Raw genomic sequence first — 10,511 nt, forward strand, 5'->3', positions numbered from 1 at the left:
CTGGCCTACCAGAGTGGCCACAGGGTCAAGCACTGGTGGGGAACACGGGACCAGGGCCTAGCTGGGCTATGGGGGATCTTCTCCCCAAGGCCCCCGGCCACACCAGGCCTTGGGGCACCCATGGCTTTGGCCTTACCTTCTCTTTCCCTCGGGTGTGTGTCCCGAACCACCACGTGGCATCCTGGGCTCGTGCCCTGTCCCCGCCCACAGAGGCCGCCTTAGAGGCAGGGGATTTGGGAGCGGGGCCTGGGTTTGAGTCCTTCCCCCTCCTCTTGCCAGTGTGGCCCTGAGCAGCGGCCAACGGTCTGAGCCTCGATTTCCTCCCCGCCACCTGGACGGTGAGTTCTGTGACCTGAAAGGACTCAGGCCGATGGAGGGGCTCGGCTGGCCCACCAGCGCTGTGGAGGTGAACACTGAGGTCAGGGTGTTGTATGTGGGGCGCCAGCCTTCCAGGCCCATTAAGGGCATCGCTCACGAACGCCCACATGGGCTAACCCCCCTCCTGCCCCCACCCCTGGAATGAAGGCGGGGCGTTGGGGGCTCCCAGACACCAAGCCAAGGGGTCCAGGCTGCAGAAGTGCTGGGAAGGGAAGGCGCCCCGAGGCAAACAGGTGGGGAGGCGAGGGCCGGCCCCTCCCTGTCGTCACCCAGCTCTCCCTCTGGGGGCTTGGGGCCCCTCCAGGTGCACGGCCACCTCCCGCCTGGCACTGGAGAGCGCTCGGCTTTGCAGGAAGAAGTGGCCCTGAGAGGTGAGTCAGAGCCCTGGCAGGGCTGCCAGCTCCCGGGAGGCCTGGGCTCTGCCAGGTGCAGCCCTGAGGTGGCACCAGGCCCCAGGCCACAGGCCGAGAGGGCGCTGGGTGCGGGGTGGGCTGCACAGCCCCCAGGTGTCTTGCCCTCTATCCGGGCCCCCGGCGGGGATGTGCCCTCAAACACACACACATTCCACCGCAGTGAGCACACACCTGGGCTTCCTGTGAGGAGAATCTGTCCTTACTTGCGGTGGCAGCTGGAAGCCGCCCGTGGTCTCTGGTCGAGCCCCAAGCCGCCCCTTGGCCTGCCCCTTTCAGGAGCGCCATATGCGGGGCTGGGCTCAACCCCACCCTAGGGACAGGCCACCCCTCGATGGACCAGACCTGGCCATCAGGAGCCCCACATGCTCCCTTAGGAGTCGGGGGGCACGGGGAGCCCCGCTCTGGCCCGCTGTTCCCCAGTGCCCCCAACTCTGTGTGCCCCTGCTGGGCCCCCTCTCAGCAGGGCCCTCACCTCGGCAGGCTCTCCCCATTGCCGGATGCTCATCTGCACCAGCCCCTGACCTCCTTGCCGCACGACTGGCAGCGGTTCCTCACTGTCCACAAATAAAATGCACCCTCAGAGCTGACATCCGGGCCCTGCTGGTCCCAAGCTGACCGCCCGGCACTGCCCTCGGACCTCCCGAACTCCAGGCCCTGAGCTGCTGGCAGGTTCCTGCTTACCGGCGTACTTTGTTGCCTCCATGGGGTCCCCTCCTCCAGGAAGCCCTCCAGAGACCCTCCGTGGAAGTTGACCTGGCTCTCAGACTGAGGCCCCTCAAGGCCCCCTGCCCTTACTGCCTCGCAGGACAGATGTCTCCTGCTGAGTCCCGGTTCAGCGCTGGCCCCAGACCACGGTAGTGGGTGAGGAGTGTGGGTGCAGCCATGTGACTCAGCGCCGGCCACAGCCCCCGGGAGCAGTGGTGGCCGGGCCTCCACAGCCCTTTCTCTCTGCCAGCTGGGACAGGCGCTCAGACCTTGGCCTTGCCACAGGATTCTATCTTTAACTCCTGGACAGCCAATTCCTCGCTATTTTGAGAGAAAAAAAATTCCACTCTGAAGTCTGGTTCAAAAAGTCCTTGCCCAGTTAGGCCAGTTCCCTAGAGAAATCGCTGGCCTTTGCCATGGTCCTGAAGAGCGGGGGATGGGGAGGAGGAGAGGGAGGATGAGGGAGGGGGAGATGGGGGGATGGGGGAAGATGGGGGATGAGGAGGGGGAGGGGAGGGGGAAGGCAGGAGGGGGCCCTCAGCCAGAACTGGAGCAGCTGTGAGCGCCGGCTGCTGGGCCAACAACAGGAGGTGTGGACCCCTACCCGGCTGGCCCTCCCCCTGCCCCCCGCTCCGGCCACACAAAACTTCCATGATCACACCTTGGTTTTGACTGTTTTCACTACACGCTGGCCGTGCTTGTGTCTGGCTCCCATCACTCACTGTAAAGTTTATGACATTCGTCCACGTGCCACTGTCACTTCTCTGTGGCTCTGCTATACAAAACGTCCACAATGCACTCACCCCTCCTGGAAGCTTCTGGTGTGATGGGTACATGTCTGGACACGTATGTGGTGCACACCTGCGCACGTGTCTGTGGGAACCAATCTCCCTTCTGGAGACCCCACCAGCGTCCCTCCCACCGACGGTGCGGGAGAGTACCGCTGCTGCACGTCTGCGCTAACGTTTGTCACTGTCTGTTTTCACTTTAGCCGTTCTGGTGGGTGCAAAACTGTCTCATTGTGGTTTGCGAGAGATTTTTAAAAATTAAGGGTCAATTTTTTTTAGAGCAGCTTTAAGTTTACAGAAAATTGAGCAGAAAGTACAGAGGGTCCCCATATATCTCCCACCACACACATGCAGTCAGTCCCCTTGTCACAGCTGATGAACCAATATTGCAGCATTATCATTAACTAAAGTTCGTGGTTTACATTAGGTTCACTCTTGGTGTCTTATATTCTTAGCGTTTTGACAAATGCAGTTATGGCTTTGTGCAGAGTAATTTCACTGCCCTAAGGCACCCCCTGTGCTCACCCCTCTGCCCCTCCCTCCTCCTGAGCCCTCGGCAGCCTGCGGCCCCTCTACCATCTCTGTGGGCTTTCTTTCTCCAAGAGTTCTTTCAGCAACGCAGATCAGACCACGTCACTCCCTGCTGCCCACCACGCATTCACCTGTGTGCCCGGCAATATTTCCTGGGTGCCAGCTATTTATCACCAAGGTTACATGACGGCCAAGAAGATACGGTCCCTGCTCTCAGGTAGCTCAGGAGCCAGGGGGAGAAGCAGCCACGAAACCCGCAAACAGGCAGGAGAACAATGCAGCCCAAGACTGTGTCAGTGCCAAGGACACGAGGGGAAACTCGGGCTCCTGCAGGGTGGGAGGAGCAGCACGAGAGGGGCAGGGCCTTCTGGGCAGAGAGGGCTGCACCTGCAAAGGCCCCGAGGCGAACGGGTCCTCGGCAGGTCCAAGGAGACAGCAAAGGCTAGCACAGTGGCCTGGGTAGGGGTTCGAGAGGTGGGGCTCCAGATGGGGCTGATCAGAAGCCTTGGGGTGGAGTGCGGGTCTTCCCTGCCTGAAGCCAGGAACATGCTTTCCTTCGGGGACCTTCTCCCTCTGCCCTCACACGTCTGTCCTCCAGGACGGCAGGGCCCTGTCCGTCTGGGCCCCCACAGTGCACTGTGGCCAGGGTGGCCCCTCCTGTGCAGGTGTTCAAGGGGTATCTGCCAGAGCACGAAGGAGGGACAGACCCAGGTGTGGGCGGTGACCACGGGCAGGGTCTCGGGGGAGCTGCCGGCAGAGAACCGCCGAGACTCCCCAACTCGGAAGCCAGCACTCGAGTGACACGAACGCAGGCCTCAGCCTCAAGCCCGAGGGACAGACGTGTCACCCCGGCACCGCTGCTGTGCGACAAACACCCCAGACCAGCGGCTCCGGCTCCCTTTCTGCAGCACAAAATCCTCGCCAAGCTCCAGCCGTGCGGCACGGCTCTTAGACGAGAGTCTAGAGACTAGGGCCACATGGGGCAGAGGTGCCCATCCGAGCCCTGGGGCCCTCCCGTTCCCTCCCAGCCGTGTGACCCAACAGCTGGGTGCGGAGTGCGGTGGACAGGCTGCCACCTCCTGGGTGACACGCATTCAAAGTGCCCATCCTGCAGCCAAGGGTCTTGAGAGAGGGAGGCCCTGGGGATGACAGCCTGTCTGTTTCTGACGCGTCTGCTCCTTGCCAAGATGGGGGCAGTGGGCGGGGCGGGGTGCACCTTGGAGGGAGGCTGGGGTCTCCTTGCGAGGCTGAGGGAGAGGATGGTCTCTGGAAAGCCTGGGCTGCAGCGATTCCCTCTGCCTCCAGGCCTGAGGCTTTCTGAGCACCTGCTCCGGGCTCTGAGCCAGGATACGTGGCCCTGTGATTTCTGGGTCCTCGTGCCCCAGGCTCAGGATGGGCCCCGTTCAGGGCTGCAGGGCCCGACGGCCAGCCTCCCGCAGGACTCACGTATGTCCCTGGAAGTCAGCAATGTGTCCCCCCGCCCCCCCCCCCCAGGCCTCTCCTCTGCCGCGGCTCTGGCTCTGTGTCACCTCAGCTCTGTGTCACCTCAGCTCTGTGTCACCTCAGCTCTGTGTCACGCAGACCCGCTGGCCTCCCTGCTGAGTCCTCCGCTCCCTGTCTTGGGCGTTTGGCTCTTTGTAAGAGGGTGGGAGTGGGGAGGTGGGAGGGGATAAGCCCCAAGGCTCCTCTTTCGCCCTGAACTGACGTCCTCTTTCGCCCATACCCACGACGTACTCAGAGCTGAGGCTGAGGGACATTTTCTCCCCACCCCGAAGCCCAGCAGTCCTGAGGCCTCAGGCCCCAGACGCCCACGGGAAAGGAAGTCAGTGGCTAAAAAGGCCATTTCAGGCCAGTGTGGGCTGGGCTGGAACTAGGAGGCCTTAATTACCGTCGGTATGAGATTTCCAGCACACCTGGAAGAAGTACTGTAAATGCCCTTTACCCAGCACCGCTAGTGGGGTGTATTGTCATACAGCTTCACGTCTTATTCATCGCTAAGAAATGGAGCAGCAAATGAGGTGATTTCACTGTGCTTCCCCTGCTTAGAAGGGAACAGCCAGGCCGGGCCAGGGCCAGCCGGGCCGGAGGAAGGCCACGGCCCTCTGATGTGGCTTCCCCATCATCGGCCTTCCCACAAACAGCCAGACACCCTGCCCACCAGGAACCCAGCCTGTCTGCCCCTCTGCTCCCTAGCTGGGGCCTCCCCCAAGACCTCAGGCCTGCTGGCCTCCGTGCCCATCACACGGCCTGTGTGCTCCCGGGAGGAGCTCCAGGTCAGGCTTGGCCACTGGGCTCCAGCATCGGGAGCGGAAACCAAGTTAAGTTAAGAGAAGTGGGAGAAACGGCCCAGCTCTGCCCAGGGCCCAGGACAGTGGGAAGCACAGGAAACGCGGAGCCGGGACTCCTCCCCAGTAGGTGTGGACCCGTGCTGTGGGGCCCATGCCTCTCAGAGCCTCAGCTTGCTCTCCTGCAAATCAGGAGTGTCTTCTCTCCTGGGACATGGTTATGTTAAACGCTCCGGATGACACCTGAGCATAGTACATGCTCAAAAACGATGAATGTTTGTTTGTTTACTAATTATAAATAAGTAATATTTCTGGCTGTGCAGGATCACCTCCAACCTTGAGAACAACCCTGTCTCGTATCAAGCTGAAGAAATTCACCCTACTCCCAGGCAGGGGTTTACCTTGGGTTTTACTTATGGATGGGTGTTGCGTTTTGTCAAAGGCATTTTCTGCGTCAATTGATATGCTTTCTTTTTTAGCTTGTTGATATGGTAAATTACATTTTCTGGTTTTTTAACATTGACTAGACTTGCAAACTTGGGATAGATCCCACTTGGTCTTGGTGTCTAATTCTTTTTATACATTGTTGGATTCAACTTGCTTTTATTTTATGGAGGACTTTTGCACCTAAGTTCATGAGAGACATTGGTCTGTAGTGGTTTTATGTGTTTGTGTTTATATTGTCTTTGTCTAGTTTTGGTATTAGGATAATGCCATCTTCATGGAATAGGCTGGGAAGTATTCCGTCCTCTTCTATGTTCTGGAAGAAATTGTGTAAAATTGGTGTTACTCCTTCTTTAAAGTTTTGGTAGAATTCTCCAGTGAAACCATTGGATCTGGGAGATTTCTTTTTTGGGGATATTCTAAATTATCAATTCAATTTCTTCCATGATTATAGGACCATTCAAATGATCTGTTTCATCTTGGTTGAGTTTTGACGGTTTGTGTTTTTTAAATAATTTTTTCCTTTTTTTCTCAGCTGCAGAGCTTACTAGCCTGGAGTTATTCATGGTGTCCCTTTACTGTCCTTTTAATGGTGCTGAATCTGGGGACAGAGCTGTTTGTCCCTGACATGGATGGCTCCGGGTCTGGAACCCCAGTCAGGCCATGCCTGACCCAGAAAAGAGCCAACCCGAGGACACCCCGTCCAGGGGCCGCCTGCGGACCCATGACCAATACAACCAGGCCTCCACTGATGGCTGGACAACGGGACCAGGTCTCTGTCATGGGCTTGGACTCAGAAACTTGAAGAATTGCCCGTCCGTGGAGCTGATGTAAGGTAAGGGCCTCATTTAAGCCCGAGACACAAGACAGCAGAAGCCACGGGGAAGCAGAGGCTGGGACCAGAGGAGAAACCAGAAGTGGAGAGAGAGGCAGGGGTTCTCAGGGAGACCTGGAGAGTCCTAAGACCAGGACGGCCTTCTAAGTGCTCCCAGAGGCCAACCTCCAGCTCCCCTCTCACTGTTTTCACATGTCAACGGGAGAGGGTCCCGGCCAGCCAGTGAGCGCCAAGAGATCTTCACAAAGCTCCACGTGCGAGCGCCCACGGGGAGCTGACCAGAGCCCGGCATGAGGGGGACACAAGAAGGAACAAGGGTCAGGGGCCGGGGGGTAGGGCCAGACCCTCAGAGGCCACTCACAGGGCATCCTCGGCCAGGCTGGAGGACACTGCCCTGACTCTGCCCACCCTCCCCACCGTGGACCCTCTCCTGCAGCCAGGCCTGTCTGAGCACAGCCTCACCTCTCTAGGGCATCTGTGCTGGCCCTGGTATGGAGGGAGTAAGGGCTGCTTCCGGTTTCACTGAGTACTAGTGTTATCATTATCTGCAACAGGAGATGCTGTGATCAACCCCAGAGCTCCCTCTGCAAAGTCTGGTTCTGTTTGTCATGTAGCACCTCCTCTGGTGCCATGCACACAGACGGACGCATGGCAGGCACACAGGAAACACTACTGAACTAATGACACTCTCCAACTGTGCCTGTCTCTACATTTTCTGAAGTTCTGCTGCACCAACAAGTCATCTACCCTCCCACCCTCCACCCATCCATCCACCCACCCATCCAATCGTCTATCCACCCATTCATCCATCCACCCACCCATCCAATCATCTATCCATCCATTCATCCATCCACCCCCCCATCCATTCACCCATTACCCATCCATCCACCCATCCATCACCCATTCTTCCATCCATCTATCTATCCATCAATCTATCCATCCATCCATCTATCCATCCACACAGCCCTCAGGGAGCACCTATGTCCAGCATCTCTGATAAGGTGAGCCTTGTAACAGGCTATTGGCCCATGGCTCAGACAAGGGTGCTGAGGCTCCGATTCAGGAAGGGACTCATCTCCAGCTCCATGAGCCTCCCACTCATGCTGGGAGAGTTGGTGCCTCATGTCCTCTCATCGTCTGGTTGTTCCCTCGGGCCCAAGCTTCACGTCCCAGGCCCTCCCAGCTGCAGACATATCCCTCCGTCCCCACAGGCCGAGCACCAGGCTGGTCACAGGCAGATGTGAGGATGAAACCTAAGTCCCAGCTCCCGGACCCCTTCTCCCAGGGGGGCCCCACCCGACCTGCAGCGGAGACGCTGGAGACTGTCAAGGAGCCAGGACGTCAAGGGGGACGCTGAGAGGGGAGGCTGGCTGAGCGGCGGCGTGTCCTGACCCGCGTGGTGCACGCCTGGCCGGGCCGCCGCCCTCCAACTGCAACAAGCTGCCGCCTGCCTGAAGCTTCCTTCCTCCCTCCTGGATTCCGCCGGAGCCGGCCAGGGGGTGGGGGGGCACGCCCCAGCTCCCTCCCACCCACTCGCTCTCCTCCGCTCATCTCCAGCCGGAGAAGAAGGAAAGCCTCTTCCTGTGAAGCCGCCAGCCAGCAGCCAGGGCAGCCTCCGGCTGGGCTCCTGCCAGCAGCCCCGCAGACCCCCCACCCCGGGGCTTTCCGGAGCCACACCGCTCCCTCCCGGCCCTGTTCTCCCTGCTCCCCTCACATGTCTGCACGTGGTCACTCCCTGAGGCTGAGCTCCCTCGGTTCCCACGCCCGTTGCCCTCCCTTCTCTCTGCCTGGCGAGCTCCTCTTCATCCTCTGGGACCCTTTGAAATGCCACTGCCCCTGGGAAGACAACTGGACTCGAGTGAGCAGGCAGGCTCTTGAGAAAGGGGGCTGCCAGAGGTGAACCCAGGAAAGGAGGGCGGCAGGAGTCAGAATGATGACTCTGGGCAGCTGCCCCCCCGACTCCCTGCGGGGTCCCTGTGCCCCTCCAGGCCGGACCCACCCAGAGTCCCGGGCCAGGAAGCCGCTTCTCACGCATCCATCTGCGTTTTTCCCACAGCCCCAGGAAGGATGTTCGTGGCACGGGCAAAAAGGCACCCGTGAACTTAGAGCGAACCTTCAGCTCTGGACTCGAGACAGCCCGTGTCTTCACAGGGTGCCTTTTTCCAGCTGTAAATACGCCTCAGGAGTTGCCTGCCTCGTGTTTTCCTGAGCCTCCCTGCCTCCCCGTGTCCTGCTCCTCTGTCTGTAAGACGGACTGTCCTGCTGTCCCCTGCTGGTCATAGGCTGGCAGCTGAGGTTCCTGTGGGCTTTGGGAGGTCCTGTCCCTCGAGAGCTGGCGACACTCCCACAGGCCAGGGGGTTCTGACCCCCTGAGCTCTGACCTTACTGCCCAAAGTGTTGGAACCACCACCTTGAAGGGAAACGGACCTTGGGTCTGGAAGCCGAGGGTCAGAGTGGGGTCTGAGGGCCCCCTGGGGTCACCCTGCTGGTCGGTGGCAGCAGGACGCACCAGACCAGCTGCTGGGCTGGGGGCCTGTCTGGCTGGGCTCATTCCCAGCAGTGAGAGCTGGGCCATTCTGGTGTCTCCAGGGCCATTGGGAGCCTTCTGTGGGCCAGCAGCAGGGGTGGTGTCAGTGCAGACACAGGTGGGCCCCTTTGTGGGATTTCTGCGTCGTGTGCCTCCTTGCAAATTCCATACATCCGAACTTTCTCCTCCAGCTGGAGGGACCCAGTACCAGGCTGCTGTGGCCATGTGACAGTCCTGCAGAGGGTGGCTGGGCAAGCCAGGTGGCAGGGTCCACAACCTTTCCCACCTACCGTTTACACACTCACCAGTGCATCCCAGCTGGAGCGAGGCAGACACCGTCCACCTCCCTAGACTTCGCAGCTCTGGTCAGCATGACAAATCCAGAGACCCAGACAGCAGTGTCACTGCACTTGGAAGAGGTGTGCCCACCTTCCTGTCCAGCCCACCCCCCTGCGCCTGCGCCCATGGCCTCACATCCAGGTGCCCTCGGCTGCAGCGCTGAAAGACCCTCCCCTCCCCCTTCATGGGGCACCTGCTGGTGCCGTGCTGATGGCCATCTGCCCTTCGGCCAACCTCCACATGGTGGGATCAGCGCTGAAGTAGTTACCTGAACCCTAAATCCGGGTGATGTTTCCACGTTTTTCTCTTCCACCAGATCCTGAGGCCCCCGAGGGCGGGAACTGTGCCCCATTTCCACCTGTGGGTCCCAGCACCTGGCCCAGGCACCCCTGGAGGGATGCACGTGGGGGGGAAGGATGGAGGGGGCCATGGGGCTCTGCACAGAGCATCCTCAGACACCCCATCGGGACTGCGGGGGGACAGGTGAAAATTCAGCAGAAATGGTGGGAAGGAGCCAGACTCAGAACAGGGGCCTTGCTTTTCTCAGAGGAGAAGGGCTTATGGGCCAGCCCATGGGCTGCTCCAGCCCTTAGGCAGCGTCCACCCTGCCCTGGGGCCCCGGAACCAGGCCCTTAAAGGAAAAAGAAGGAGCTTGTGGCCCTCAGACCCCAAATGGGGGCGCTCTTGGACCGTTCCCCTCGTTCCTGGAAGAGGAATGTGCCATTCATTCATTCGTTCACTCACTGATTCGTTCATGCCTCTGTTCCTGCATCCAGCATCTTTTCAAATAAGAGGGCAGACCCTTAAAACTATCAAAAAATATTCCTAGACTTGCGGACATGTCCAGAAGGTTGTGCTTTCTTAAGAACTGTTGGTAAAACGCACCCCAGCCATTAAGACTCAGAGAGCTCGGCACAGAGCAGGTGACCCCAGACGAAAGTGCCCCCACTGCCGAGCTTCCGCAAGTCCTGATGTGCCTCTGTCTTCTCCTGGTTTCCCCGGGCTGCCAGCAGCAGGTGGACCCCGGGGTTCTCCAGCCCCACCTCCAGGCTTGGTTGTCTTTGGCATCGGAGAGCCATCTGGGGAAGCTGCGTCGTGGAGACCGAGGCCCTGGGGGTCTGGGGCCAGGATGGGGGCTGGAGTGTTCATGGTGCCAAATGCAGATCAAAGCTGAGGGGATGCAGGCAGGCCCGGCGGAGTCTCTGGTCCCCACAGTAACGCCTGGCCGGCTGGTTGCAAAGCACAAAGGCCTCAGGCAAGGCATGT

The 10,511-nt window shown here is 59.6% G+C and overlaps 1 long non-coding RNA gene across 1 annotated transcript; it reads right to left on the bottom strand.

The window, feature by feature from the left end:
* Window positions 1-4,016: 4,016 nt before the first annotated feature.
* LOC309645863 lies at window positions 4,017-7,419 on the bottom strand. The gene is made up of 3 exons (XR_014255100.1): window positions 7,269-7,419; window positions 4,377-7,209; window positions 4,017-4,329 (listed from the first exon to the last, which is right to left on the bottom strand). It is a non-coding gene; the product is annotated as an uncharacterized lncRNA (long non-coding RNA).
* Between the last annotated feature and the right edge of the window lie 3,092 nt (window positions 7,420-10,511).

This window comes from Balaenoptera physalus (genome assembly GCF_965194825.1).
Source record: "Balaenoptera physalus genome assembly, chromosome: 16".
In the NCBI taxonomy this organism is placed as follows: domain Eukaryota; kingdom Metazoa; phylum Chordata; class Mammalia; order Artiodactyla; family Balaenopteridae; genus Balaenoptera; species Balaenoptera physalus.